Below are 15941 nucleotides of genomic sequence, written 5' to 3' on the forward strand. Positions count from 1 at the left end.
TCAACGAGATGATGGATCTGACTGTTTGATGCCTGTTTCAGTATTTGCTGTATCAAAACAGCAATAAAGTGCAAATAGATTAATTAATTTATGTAAATGTAATCAACTCCTTTGAAGTTGTGAGAGTGGTGATAATATTGAATATGAAGAAAGAAAAATCCAAAATAATCCTTATTTCTTGGAACGCAAATCCTGAATCCCCTTGCGACCCATCAGATTTATCTCGTGACCTCTGAAGAGGATGCTGACCCCCATGTTGGGAACCACTTAAACCATTTAATAGACCAATCCGATCCACCACATCGCCATTGACCGATGCACTACATGTTGTTTTACAAGCATCTGTGAGAGAAAATATTAAATGAACACCGATTTTCAATTCCAACAATAACATTTTTAAGCTCCAATCTCCACCGCTCGCCGACACGCGGTTCTGTTTCTCTCTGGGAAAAAAAAACTGCTGAGAGAAAACGACATTATGGCGGCGAAGCTGCGGTTTGACGGGCTCCAGTTTATCAGACAGAGTGAAATGGAAAACACCGTCAGCAGCGACATTAAAACTCTATACACGAGTTGACAGGGCCATTAGGAAGGTGTTTTATTTGCTGAATGGCTCCCGGTGGCAAAATAAAAGAAATGACCCCCTGTACGCGGCGGCGGCAGTTTCGTGTAGTACATAATTGAAGGTAATGCTGCGTTAGTCATGCATGCGGCACGTGGCCCAATATGCTGATTCACTTGCACTGCTCCCTGCGTAACGCCGGCCAGTGGAAATTCTTGAAGGCGGTGATTCAGTCAGAGTGTTTTCAGCAGCGAGATGTGTCGTGCCTCACCAGCTCTGTGTATGGGTGCAGCCGAATTAATTTAATAGCTCTCTCTCTCACACACACACAACTCTGACACTTTGTATCGAGTCACTCTGAAAACCTGCTACCTTATACTGTTGCCTGGCAACCTCATATCAAACGTCCGCTTTGCATGATTTTCTGCCCCTGTCGTATGTGAATGCAGACTGTCATGACAGCAGAGGAGTAAACAGACGAGTGTGATACAAAGGGAAGCCCCCCCACACGGTTCATATTCAGCTGCTGCGGTTTCAGTTAAAGCCGTCGAACAGATGTGACGGCTCAGCGGCGCTGACGGGAGATCAGATATCTTGTCAGTCACGTTGTCGGACTGACTGATCAAAAACGTGTCTTTGTTTTTTTGAGAGGAACAATCCTTCAGCGAAATGCAGCTCAGTTGATATTTGGGATGGCTCTCTTGTTCGTGTGGGGAAACCAGCCAATGATACAACTTGGAATAACGCCCAAATATTTCAGTACACCACAACAATTTCACACCAGTGTGAGAGTATGAAGCTGCATTCTCAATAACATGGTCAAATATGTTTCATTTGCAGTTCTAAAACACTTTTCATTTTATAATAATAATAATATAATATATAACAACAAAAATGCTACAAAACTACTTGGTTATGTTTACTGAAAATGTGACTGTCTTAAAATAAGTACGTTTGTTACATTATTTAAGATTCAGGTGTAAATTAAACAAGTCAACTTGTGGTTTCACACAAACAGTGGTCTCCTGGGTGAAAGTCGTGTGGTTGTTTGACTCACCCATTCACCCCGAACTCCTCCATTCCACAGACTTTGATTAAAAACATATACGTCTAAAACAACCGTAATCCAGAAGAACATACGTTCCCCTCGAAACATAATTGAAAATGCAATTTTGTTGAATGGGAACCAAGTTTTTAAAAGTCGGCACATAAGTAAGAAGAAATGGCACTACAGGAAAGGCAGAGATACGTTTGAGAAGCATCCATTGCATGAAATAAAATATCCCATTCAGTATATGTCTTGGGTAATATCGTCGATATTTTTATACCAAATCAAATGGTCTAAAACATGAATATATATATATATATATATATATATACGGTATATCGTCTACTCTAGCATTTTCCACAGCTTTCGCCCACATCTCATGGACTTTATCAGAGGATGAAGTTTGGTCAGTTGTCACATGACCTTATTGCGGAAGTTCAGTTTCTTGATATCACATGATCGTATATAAATAGAGTTCATGACACTGTTCATATTTGACATCTGACAGCGGATTTCAATCTGCTCAGGAAGTTGCAATATGTGGATGAAAGCTCCAGTAAAAAGCTGGTAAGTAAACCTTTTAGTTGTCGAGTATGGAGTAAAGTCTTGGATGTATTCTGTTTATTTTTAACCTCGCTGCCTTCATGCTTTCTTGCATGTTTATTTGAGTTACTGACTCCTAATGGAGTTTATTTAAATTAATCTAAAATCAAGAACCTATTCTGTATCTCTCTAATCTAGTCACAAACCACCAAATGTCAACCTTGTTTGTGACCAGAATGCAATGCAGTCAGGTATGTATGACACTGTTGTTGTTTCTTGACTGGAAAAATACTTGTATCTCTGCCTCCTCCTACATAGTGAATGAAACAGCTCTCTCTCTCTCTCGGTCTGTGGGCTGCCAGAGTCACTCTGGGTAATGTAGGAAATCACAGACTGCATATGAAACACTGAGTACAATTTACAATTATTCTGAATAAAAGTGTCTTTAAACAGTTATTTAATGCCTTCAGTCTACTTTAACTACGAAGCAATAACATCGCACAGCAAGCTTTAAAAGTGCTGTTTCTTCCTCAGTTGAGACTACTGTGGGTGAGTCTGGGAGGGAGGAGGTGGGAGGCGGAGGTTCAAGATGGAGAGGACGAGAGCACTGAAGGACGAGTGAGGGGGAGGGAGAGAGAGGGAGAGAGCGAGAGAGCTGAAAGGAAAACCACAGAAAAATGTTAAGACTGATAGTTTGTCGATGAACTTTACGTTGTCCTTTTATTACAAATGAGATCTGTCGATTCACCCAAACAAACCACCTGACTTGATTTGACAATGATTTAACATTTTCTGATGAATGTGCCTGTTAATAAGTGTTTCACCATGTTTTTATGTTCAACTAAGAAGTGTTACATTTTGGGATTCTCAGTTTTCTTTCCTCATCAATTTTGTTTTCCATACGGTTTTATTTTATTTGACTTATTTCCCAAAAAATGATGAGCACATTTCTAGTAAACTAACCAGACGTCATGGGGATGCGTATAAAGAGGCAACATTTCTGCATGTTGAGCATGTTGTGCGTCTCCCTTCATTCCACGGGGTTAACGCTGTGAAACAGCTGTTCACGTGTCATTTAACTACACGTCGTTCATGTGAAACTGTCGTGGCAACAAAACTACAGTAACAGCAGTTACAAAACTACATAGTTAGGTTTATTAAAAACATCATGAAGCTTAAAATAAGTATAATTCTCCCAGATTTGACTTGAAAAAAAAAAAAACTGAATATATTAAAAGAAAACAAAACAAAAAATGTTACAAAACCACTTGGTTAGGTTTGGTAAGAACATGATTATTTGGCTTAAAATAATACTTGTAGCTTCACACAGGACACAAACAGTGGTCATCTGGGTGAAAGTCATGTGTTTGTTCACCCTGACCCTCTTCATAGTTTTGGATAAAATGATCATAAATCATAAGGTCTCCTTGCATAAATAAAGGATATATATATATGGAAAAAGAAACCACCACCTTGCAAAACAGCAGTGATAATGCCACCAATAGTCTCCTTGTGCATTTTATTTCTATTGATGCCAGCTGGGTGAATAAATAAAAATGATGAATATCCACAGTAACGTTTTACATCTAGCTTGAAATAAGCACATTAACGTAACAAATGACAAACGCCGTCGCTGTAACAGATAGACGAAGCATTCTGCATCTGAAGAGGACCTGCAGGACTCGTGAGTGGGCGAGTCGGTGAACCTTGAGTTGAGATTGTTTTGTTGGCTGCTTTTTTATCCGCAGTGTCAGGCTCAACATATTTAAAATTGAGAAAATATCAACACTACACTCAAAGTGAAACAGATGCCAGACAAGTGATGATGATTATCATTATTATTGTTATCATCATGAGCTTTAGCCAAACCATGATGTTTTTACTAAAGCTAACCAAGTATTAGCCTATTGCCTGAACACAACCATATTGTGTTGTAGCGTGTTAACCACGCTACAACACAATATGGGGACCTAACACTTGTTCTACTTTTAGCTCTTACTTTATCGGCAATGATTCGTTGTGGTTTCTTTGTTTCCTTCTTTTGACAAATGTACTTATTGTAAGTCGCTTTGGACAAAAGCGTCTGCTAAATGACCTAAATGTAAATGACCTAAATGTAACCATGTGTTGCAAGTAGCGCTGGGTGAATTTTTGTCGATTTTAATTATTAATTTGCATTTTTACTTGCCAATGGTTTGTGAAATGGCTGAACCGCCAAATCGCTTTTAAAAAACAGTTCTAGACTTCGTAGATTTGTTTCGGTTCAAGGGACTCCGTAGTTGCCGAATCTCTCACTTTCCAGAACTAGCGCAAAAGTCAGCCGCATATAATCACATTCACCGCGGCCCGACAGACGGACCATAAAAATGTCCCCATCTCAACGTCCTTTTACCAATTCACGAGAAAACTTCCAAAAGTTTGCGATCTCCGTTTACTGCTCCTTGGCACTATCCTATCTCTCCTCTCTCTTCCCTCTCTCGTCTTCCCGCCCCTCCTCCTTAAGCCCCGCCCCTACCGGGCACTTCCTTACCCACGGCCAATCATAACAGGTGACACTGACAGATACATGCAGTGAATCAAATTACACAAAGAATAAAGGCACAAAAATGTACAATCATTAACTCATTTATGATTAATTTGTCTTCATCTCTGAGTTTTTATTTTTATTTTTACTCTTTATTAAACCAAATTACTTTTAGTTTAGCTATCTTACAGATTTATTACTGCACAAACTAATTCATTTGAATCCCTGCTTTCTACACCCAGGCTACATATTATTATTTATTGTATTTCATTTTACAAGTTTTTCAGGGATGAGCTACAAGAGCCATTTTATTTCAATTTGATTAAAAAAAAGTGTTTTCACAATAATGGTGCTGTTTTGTTTTGTTTTTTCTTGAACAACTGATTATTTCACATAGGCCTACACTACTTGGTAATCTCATTTATTTTATTTTTTGTGTGTTAAAAAAGAAAATATGTATTTAAATTTTGCCTTGGTATTTTTAGTTTGTTTAGAGCAAAAAAGAAAAAAAAAGCAAGGTTTAAATAAAAAATTGTCCATTAGTACTTTTAGACCAAATCGCCCAGCCCTCGTTGCAAACAGTTTAAAGCTGTTTCAAACTGCGACTATGTGGTCTGGAAATAAATCTGTTTCCCTGGAAACGCAATTAGTAATTGCAGTTTAGTTGTATGGGAGCATAATTTTGTGAAGAAAGGGTTGTGTAACCTCGTCACATCCTCTTACGTATCACTATATAAATGTATTTGATGAAATCATGCAATGACTTACATGTGATTTCGCAGAGCTCAATTAGAAGAAGTAAAAATAGCTTTTGATTGGAGTGTAAGGAAATAGCTTTACTCTCAAAAACCCTGCATTGACTTTTAACTTATAGTTAGAGCTTTGTGGCAGAATGTTGTACAGATTGCTGAAAAAGTTGCTGTGGTTTTGTTGCTGGGATGTTGATTAAAAAAATGCTTTTATCTGATTGGAAAAACTTGACACTTTCAGATGATGCGTACCTTCTCTATGTGGCATCTACTGCTGAATCTCTCCCTAAAAATCCCCTGCACCTTCCTCTTTCCCTTCAAGGCAATAAAAATACCCCAAATACATTTAAGATAAGGAATCTAATCACACCTGAGATACATTTCATACAATGCACCCATGAAATGAAACAACACATGTATCTGAAAAAGAAATAAACAAGAAATACTGTGTGGGTAATAGAAAAAAACATAACAACAACAACAACAACTGGTATTTAATTCATATATTCATAATTCTAATTATATATAATTATACATCATCTAAACAATCCAACCAGGAAGTTAAAGATCAGGTTATTGATAACAATAGAGAACAACACAACAGGTCAAAACAATTTCACAACCAACAGAAAAAAATAACCTAAATGTGTGGCAGGACACAGCTGGATGTAGGTAATTTCAGAGTGTGTGTGTGTGTGTGTGTGTGTGTGTGTGTGTGTGTGTGTGGTGTGTGTGTGTGTGCGTGTGGATGTGGGGGAAGGCGAGGTGTACGGTTAACCATAGACTGAGCTCTCTGTCTCTTTCTCACTCGCACACACTCACTCACTCTCTCTCTCTCTCTCTCACACACACACACACACACACACTCACACACACACACACACACCCACACTCACACACACAAACCAATCACTTGCTTTGCACTGCAGGCCTGAAATCTAGGTCACGGTGTAACACACACACACACACACACACACACACACACACACACACACACACACACACACACACACACACACACACACACACACACACACACACACACACGCACACACACACACGGAGTGGAGCGACAGAAAAAGAGAGAGAGAGAACAATCAGATGTGATGAAGACGAGGCTCGGTCTGTCAGCTCACCACAGAACTACTTCAGACTGTTCAACCAAACCCTTAAAGCAGCAGCTCGCCCTTTAAAAACACCATTAGATTTCATCAGCGTTTCAGCGCTCGCTGCCTCTCAGGCTGCCTTTTTATACAAAGTGTTGTGCAATGTTCTCTTCTGTCGTAGCCCGTTCCTCTCAACCTGCCTTTTATTTTTATTATTATTTTTTTTTTACGGTGGATGCCTTTTAGCACAAGACAGTAAATGTGTGAACTTGTTGCAATCAGCTGAGTAAGACGTGTGAGCTGTTGTCAAAATGATTCATCACTACGCTGATGATGAAGTATTGTATCTGTCATTTAGAAATGACCAAGCAGGTTGATGTTTCTAGATGGAGAAGTGGCCTCTCATCTCTATCAAGAACATTTCAAACATGTCTGATACTTACAATGAAACCTGGAAGGTCACAGATATGCGATTCAGAAAGAATTGCCAAGGAAACAGGACCACTTGCTTCTAACAGAGTGCACTGCAAATATAGAAACTGTGCAAATATAGGATGAATATTACTTGAATACATACTTCAAATATAAACTGTTTGTAATTTGCTTGTTTGGGGGCCCCCTGGTGGCAGTGGGCCCGGAGTTTACACATGCCTGGGGTCAGCTTTGATGATGCATTTATTAAAATAAAAAAGCAGGGCAAACGACAAAGAAAATCCAATGTCCTGGTTAGTAGATCATTTCCTTCCACATGCTCTTAGGTGCAGGTCATTTGTACATTAAAAAAACTGAACAAAACAAAACATTGGAGAAAATAAAAGGTTTCATGCATTAGAGGCTGATGTTGAAGTTGTAGGACACATTGTAGTCTGTACTGTTACAGGCCCTCACTACCAGAAAGCCCCAACATAAAGAAGAACAAGAGATGTGTTGTAGTGTTATAGTGTGTTTGCTCCTGACAAAATTGTATATCACAAACAAGTCCGTGGAAGTCCACATAATAATAATAATAATAATAATAATAATAATAATAATAATAATAATAATAATAATAATAATATCATCATCATCATCATCATAGGGACAATGTCTGGGTGGTGGATGGGTATAAAAACAGGGACTTTCACCCAGGAGACTGATGTTAGGGTCCCATATGACCTATTTTATCGCATAACCAAATACTTTTGTTGCATTTTCTTTCATTTTGTGTCAATTTTATAAAATTTCAAGTCAAATCATGACGTTTCTACCGAACAGAACCAAGAACCTTTGTTGTGTGTTTTGTTTTATGTTCGTTAACTACGTAAAAAAAGTGTTTTCCTGGAAACATAATTGAGAGTGCAGTTTAGTTGTTTGGAAACATCATTTATTAGGAGAAAAGGTTGATCTCGTCACGCCTTCTTAAATATAATAACAAATGTATTTTAATGGAAACATGCATTTACATGATGTTTAGTAGAAATCAGTAATATAACTTGAGTTTGATGGGGATGTAAGAAAACATCAACAGACTTGAGTCTCACGTTATGTTTTTTTTATACTGACCGACTCAAAAACACTGCATCAATTTTTTATTAATCGTTTACATGCAAAGATTTCATGGATGACTAGTGATGTTGCTATGATGTTGATGTTACAGGGATAAATGCAAAAAAGTAGATCCCGTCGGAAAAAAAACTTTCAGAAGTAAACCTATCAGACTTTTATACATATGGTGTATTCTTTATACTATGATCTTTTTCCATAATTATCTTTTTTTTATAATTGCAATATATCACCTCACTTACAGTTTCACTGTGTCATATAGCCAAATCACAGCCCTGGTGTTTGAGCAGAAATATAATTATTAGCCTTTGGGAACGCCTTATTTAAAAGTAATAATCCAGGTTTTAAGGCACAGTTGAACTTTCAAAAGTTACACCAAATATGTCAGGTTAAACGTTTAGAAAGTGTGTATGATTCCCATTCCCAAGATATCGAGAGTATTCCCTTTTTGATGGACAGGTGTATTAATGTATATATAATAATATATAATATGAGTTTTTCAAACATAAAGCTACTCAAACATAACATTTATGGAAACTGGATGTCAATGAATGAAGAGAACCTTTCAACCTTCTCACTATCGAGCTAAATATGTAAAACGATCATAATGTTAACCAAACCCGAGACAACTACTTTGTTATTCTGTTCTTTCTTCCAGTCCTACTTTCTGGTGGAAGTCAGTGAAGGCCAGTTGCTTTGTGTGGTTTCTTTCCGACCACACAGTATCTCTACACACTTGTGACACGTGTATTTGTGGAAAGTAAAAGATCCAAATGGCAGCTCAAGTAAGAACCCCCTCGCCGTTTTCTACTGAGGGAAAAAACAGTAAAACCTCACATTTACTGCCGTTTCACAGCAGACTGTGAGCAAGCTGCATAATTCAGTAGCTGCAATGGAAATCTCACCATGCGATCCTCCACGTTTGGCCTGCATCCACAGGAATACAAACAAACACTATTTCTTTTTTAAAAAATTGCTTCCCAGATATTCAAAGTGCATCACCGGCAGTGGCAGCAAACATTCTTAAACTTTTTAAAAGCCACTCCTGCAGTCTAAACTTCTCCACATTCCTGCCCCTGGGGAATAATCTGTCTTTATTTCTAATGAATTGCACTGAGAGATGCATGTATACCCGGCATCAACAGATCGCAATCTGAATCCAGCAAGGCATGTCTCATAAATTATGCGCACCCTGAGCTTTTGATAAGCTAATAGACGTCGGAGTGGAGGCAAATTGATGCCGCGCTCATGTGATTCAGACAGACAGACAGGATTCGCTATTGATTAATGTTTAGCGGCGGCTGAACGGTGGCCTATCTTGAACATCACACCTCTGTTTATACGACGGAGCACTTTCCTCTCCATTGTTCATTATTCATTAGTCATCTGGACTGCCTGTGGGACTCCCTCCCATCTGCTTCAGCTCCATTTCCATATGCCTGGCTCGACCAAGCAAGGCATACATCTGATATGTGGAGGGAGAGAGAGAGACAGACAGAGAGAGAGAGAGAGAGAGAGAGAGAGAGAGGGTGAAGCAGAGGGAGGGTATAAATTCATTTCCCTTTTTTCCCTCCCTTCATCTCTCTTTCAAAAGGTAATGCATTCATTGATGTTATCATTGGGGGAATTGATGAAATGATATAAAAACTGGAAATAAATTGCGCTCTTTGAGCGGAGACAGCCGAGGACTGGGACAACAGGACCGGTGTGGGAAGAAAGAAGTGTGTTTGAGTGCTGCGGGTGGGCGGCCGGGGAGGGAATTTAAAACGAAAGAAAAATAAAATGTATAATTAGGAGTTGGCCGAGCAGCCTGCCTACATGGAAATTTGCAGTGAGCGATGTGACACAGGAAACGCTAAAAAAAGATTCACACAATTCACTTTGCAATTTCAATGTTGGCTTTTGCACCTTTATCTCAGCTCAATGGGGCAGAAGCAAAATGTAGGTAGAAAGACGTGAAATGGAACAATGGAGCTTATTTTTAGGAACTGTGATATTTAATATATTCATGTAAAGAGAATAATTGAGTTTTCAGTGTTCCTGCAGAGTTTGAATTAACTAAATTTGCAGCGGAGCTTCTCTCCATGGAGCAGCTGGATGTAGACAGAGCTGTGAATTCAGTGTTTGATATCACTTGTGACAGAAGACGGATTCAATTTTCTTCCTCAGCCCAAAGTAAAGACGTTCTTAGATTCTCACGTCAACTTGACAGCTTCCCGAGAGTTTTTGAAATGTAAAAGATAAAAATAAAATAAAAAACCTGGTAGGAAAATGTTGTAAAATGCTGATTTAGAATATGGGACACTGAACGCCACAGAAACCCTGAACGGTCTTTTAAAAAGGATCATCTCAAAACGGGCTTGTTGTCTGCCTGAGGACTTATCCCGACGCTCGGCTCTGCTACTTCATCCACATTCAAGTCTGAGGACAGGAAGTCGCCAGGGAAACGCTTAATCAACGTTTACATTTGAAAGCCATCGTTGTAAATACACTGGAGTTCAACAGCTGATTAAATTCCCTCTGAAAAATATAGGAAAAAAGCGCCTGTATTTAGAAGTTTAGTTGAGTTTATGTGATATAGACTTCCCAGTAAACTTGTAACGTACATTTATGCTCAAGGACAAGATGCACTGTGTTTATGGTTTGGAGCAAAACACTAATTTATAACACCGGAGGCTTTATAAAAGAAATATATATAGGAATAAAAAAGAAAACAGAATACAGGTGAGAACAATGTCGTTTCTCTTTCAGCCACGGTTTAATACCTCTATTAAAAACATATTGTGTTGTGTTTCAAATCAGTTGGCAGACAGTTCCACAGTTTTACTGCTTTAACAGAATGAGGTTTTGCGTAATGCAATGCGACAGTGTCGTTTATTGAGGCGTGCGCGTTGACTCTCTCTACTGCTGGTGTCTTGTAATAAATTCATAAAGCAGGGAGGGAGCATTGGAAAATAAGCTTGAATAATGTATCGCTTGTTTTCTTAAAGGCGGGGAAATGATTGGGTTGTTAAGATGTATACTGTCATAGTATCTGAAAGTGCACTGACATTTCCAGTTGACTCCAGGTTATGTTCTTTTTCCCTTGCCTTCTGGTTTAATATTGATCTGTATGATACAAACAGTACGTAATCAATCAAACTGCCCCGAACCCATCATACGAGAGGCGGATCACATTGACTGACAATACCAAATATATTATCCCAGATGTTGTTTTCGCCCTTATTTGAATCTGACCTCCTCCTTAGGAGTTAATTAACAACAACGACATGTTAAAGTAATCCATTGCGAGTGAAAATGTACTAAAGTCAAATTTAAAATGTTTCAAAGAATGTCAGGATATGCAGCAATAAGTACATTTAGAATCAGAATCAGGGACGATGACCAGCTGATATTGTGAAAATCTCATCAAAATAGCAAGTACATCGTAAAAAAAGAATTCCACAAAATTGGAAATTTGAGGGTTTTTAACTCGACTATTTTGTACGGTTTGGGGGATTTTTATGACTTCTGATTGGTGGAAGGATCACATATTCCTGAACTCTTAAGAGCTCATCTAACAGTGTGAATAACATCTTTAAATGCAAAGTAAGCAGAAAGTACAGCAGTCACATATTCCTAGTGGAGGAAAAAGTACAAGTGAAGTATTTCCCTCCATGGAGTACTTGAGTAAAGTAAAGGTCCGTCAGTGAGCGGATTCTCAGAAACGGTTGTACTGTCCTAGTAAACGGCACCATAGAGGGGGTTTAACGCTGTGTGTGTGTGTGTGTGTGTGTGTGTGTGTGTGTGTGTGTGTGTGTGTGTGTGTGTGTGTGTGTGTGTGTGTTCCGCCCTTAGGGGCCGTGCTGTCAGTAATGCGAGACCAGACTGGTGTTGATGGTCGGGGGTCCGCCTCTGGAAGGTCGATGAGACGAAGCTCTCCTCTTCCTCACCGCGTCAGGGAAATTTAAAACCCTGGCTGGAGTCACAGACGACACGTTAGCACCCACAACAACTGGGCCCACATATCTGGCTGATCCTGGACTTTGATTCAAGATCACATATCGGACCGTCATCAACTTCTGGACAAAAACACAGAAGTCTTTATCTCCTGTCTTTGAACTTGATTTTCTTTCTGATATAACACTGTGTTCACACAGTATTTCACACATGTTATATATGATTAACTGGATTTTACTTGAGATTTGTTATTGTCCCATTACATGAGATAGAACGTCACTGATCCCAAAAAAGCACCATAAAGGTAAGTCACATGAAACATTTCAATATTGGGAAATAATGGAAAGTGCACATTTCTGGTTCCCACAGGCTGAGGTGACATTAGTCAGGTTTCCATCTAATTTATAGACAATTTTAATCAAATGTCAAGAAAATGGGCAAAAGCAAATGCAGTAATATGACATGTTTCTGTTTGTTTCATGTGTGAATGTGATGAAGATTACATCAGGTCTGTTTGGAACGATTCACCAACTTGTTCACCGCAGCCAAGGATAAAACATTGCAAGGTATTTCCGAATGTTTGGTGTCCACTCTGGTTTTTTAAGCGCAAATTTAAAATGGTGGATGGAACTTGACCAATAGTCCAATACACAAAAAATATACTTAAACCACAATCCTATAAAATAGAAGCTGTAACCGCAAAAATCTCTGGAATTGTTCCCAGAGAGAGTTGATGATTAGATTTACAATCAACTAATTGTTTCAGTGCTGCTAGGATGATATAAACAGTATGAGCATCTATGGAGATTATAAAGCATGAAAAGTCAAAATAAAAACAAAGGTACTACAGCAACCCTACAAAAGTACTAGGAACTATGAATCTGATCATCTAAATAGTGTTTCGGAGTATTTTCAGCTCAAAACATGAAATAATATATCAAGTTAAAGCAGAATTGGCACTTTTTTATTTGTTTCATATAAAAATACGGTATTCTCAGACAGCTGTTGCTTTTAAAATATTCGTTTTTATCCATTTAAAACATGTTGAACCGGGGATTCTTAACACAAGTTTAGTTCAACAACAAACTTTGAGTTGAATGTCAAAATATTTTTTTTCAGATTGATGGGCATTGAAAAGAGATATTTTTTAGTAGTATTTTTTAATTACAATGTTATGTGCTGAAGTTGCATTCAAACCATATACTTATGTAGCTTCTGATAAAAGTGATTCATGCATCTCTAATACTTAAATAATTCTTATTTTTTTTCTCCATTTCCCCACAAATTCTTTCTTTCTGTTGCTCACACATCCACACCAGTTATTCTCCTGAATTCTATCGTCTTCTACTGTACTCCACTCAGCCAAGGCTGCCCAGATGGTTAGCGCAAGGCAATTATCATGCTCCATTTGTGTGCCCATGTGTAGGCCTACAGTACATGCGCTGGATGTGTATTTCTGTGGTCATAAACCTAAGAAAAATGTGACAAAATGTAAAACTCGTCCTGCTCCTGGCAGGTAAATTATATTTTTCACTTTGCCGGTTTTAAATGTTGCGGTTAACTTTTAGCTTTCAACTGCCAGACTCATTTCCTGTAGCGTTTCCATTCTGTATCATCAACTGCTGCACAACCGTGTCACAGTTTAGTAGTGCATCAGCTCTATTATGCACCACAAGTGCACAAAGGTGTGTGTGTGTGTGTGTGTGTGTGTGTGTGTGTGATTTCACAGTGAACAGGCTCAGTCGGCTCGTCGTCATCCATGTGCTGGTATGTAATACGAATGTGCAGAGAAGACTGTGTCGTGTGTGTAAAAGATGAGGTGGAGGAATTGGGGGGTGTCTCTGGATTGTTGCAGCAGCTGGTTGGCTGCTGGGCTGGTTTCCATGGCAACGTGTGTAAAAAGAGTACAGGCTCCGTCCCTCAGTCCCGTATTGATGCTCTGTACAAAAGACTAGCGTACAGTAATGTGGCCTCCACTCTGCTTTGTCTCGTATTCAGCCTCACACACTCAAACTCATTAGAACATCTAATTGAAATTGTAGATATTAAAATATGGGTTTTATTAATAGACAACATGCAGACTCTCATCAGCCTAAATCAGTGTGAGAGAAGATTTTTCCGACTGATCCCCTCATCCAAATTCATATTCTCCACAGAGAGGGTAACTGATTAGATTATCTTCTCATTTTTTAAAGCCTTTTCTGGATTTGCTGCTGCTCATATTCAGCGGGAGGATTAATTTAGCGCGGTGCATGGGGAAATCCACCAAAAGGACTCTTGCGGTTCAGCTCACAGAATATAGTTCAGTAGGTTTGCAAAACCACCTACAGAGGGACTCTACGGGGAAGTGATATCAAGTCACCCTCAGACCTGCAGCCGCAGTGATATTATCTCTGGCTGCAAAGACGGAGTTGGATGGTTTGTGTTGAAATATTTAATTTTATTATTCAGACTAAATTACCCTTTCACAGGTCCTGCTTTGAAAACTCTGCTGCACAGACAAGCTTTGTAAAAAAAACAAAAAAAAACACAGAACTTCAATTTAAACTAGAATTTGTGGTGTGAATGATGTTTGCTGAAAAGCTGACGCTGCGCTGAATTGCTGGTTTGAATGCATAAGAAATATTTGAAAAAAAGGGAAAGGGTATAATTAATATGAATGTTATTGAATGGTGTATAAAAGATATGGAATGTTTTTGCTGAAGCTGTATTGCTGGCTGTAATTTGGATGAAGAAGGTGATATGTGTGATGATGAAAATGCATGCGTTTGAGCCAGGCAGCATCCTCCGCTTCTGAAAAGTGAAGCCAACACTGAAGTGCCTTAAACTTGCATTCTCTCTGCTGGCCATCAGGGGGCGACTCCTCTGGTTGCAAAAGAAGTCTGATTGTAAACATGAGTTTATGGTCTCAATCTCTAGTGTCAAGTCTTCTCCATTAGAGCATGATGTTCATTCAGAAAGTCAGGTAGACTATAAACTAGGGTATGTTTTAGGGCGGGGCTACCTTGTGATTGACAGGTCTACCTTAGCCACTAAGATGACTTTAACACGTGTAACGCTGAACTTGAATTATGAAGCTAACTTTGTTATCAGCTTCACGCCAGAATCAAAATTACCAAAATGCTGAACTCGTGGCCACGCACGCACGCACGCACGCACGCACGCACGCACGCACGCACGCACACACGCACACACGCACACACGCACACACGCACACACACACACACACACACACACACACACACACTTCAATATGTTTGAAGTTGGAGTGTATCCTTGAGAAGTGGTGGAGGAGGCTCTCAAAGAAAACAGTGTGAAGTGGTAATGATTTACCTTTTTGTGAATGTTCAGGGAAATTTTGGAGTGAACATTAAATCTGTTCTGTAGGATGGAAGCTGGTGCTCTGTATGATTAACTGAATGCACACTGAATGCAAAAGCTTGTTTCTATTTCTTTTTAAAGTGCTTAATAGAATAAGGGTTTAAAGGTTGAAGCGTTAAATGAAGGAGACCAATGTTGTGAAGACGTTCAGCCCCGAGCTACCTCTGCACTGCAGGTAGCAGGCTGCTTTTGGCAGGAAATCTGATGGATCGTTCCACATTGCAGAAAAGGGGGGTGCAAATCTTAGCAAACAAAGCACCTGCCTTTCTTTTTCCTTTCTTTCTTTGGTCCAAGCTGGAAGGATTTAAAGGCTGACGAACATAACATGAACAGACTGTCCTCCTTGATAAAATGACACGTAAGAAGGTGGAGAAACCAACGGGATTCAGGGGAAATGTGACACAAAAGAGCGGTTACTAATACAGTTCCTGAGAATTTCTTCCTTTCCTGCATCAACTATTTGGCAATAGCAGCAGACAGTTTTCAGGAAATGAAATGCTGCCACCACGTAGATCTTTCTTCAACATTTCTTCATATTTTTCTGGCT

Source organism: Eutrigla gurnardus, assembly GCF_963514095.1.
Source record: "Eutrigla gurnardus genome assembly, chromosome: 21".
In the NCBI taxonomy this organism is placed as follows: domain Eukaryota; kingdom Metazoa; phylum Chordata; class Actinopteri; order Perciformes; family Triglidae; genus Eutrigla; species Eutrigla gurnardus.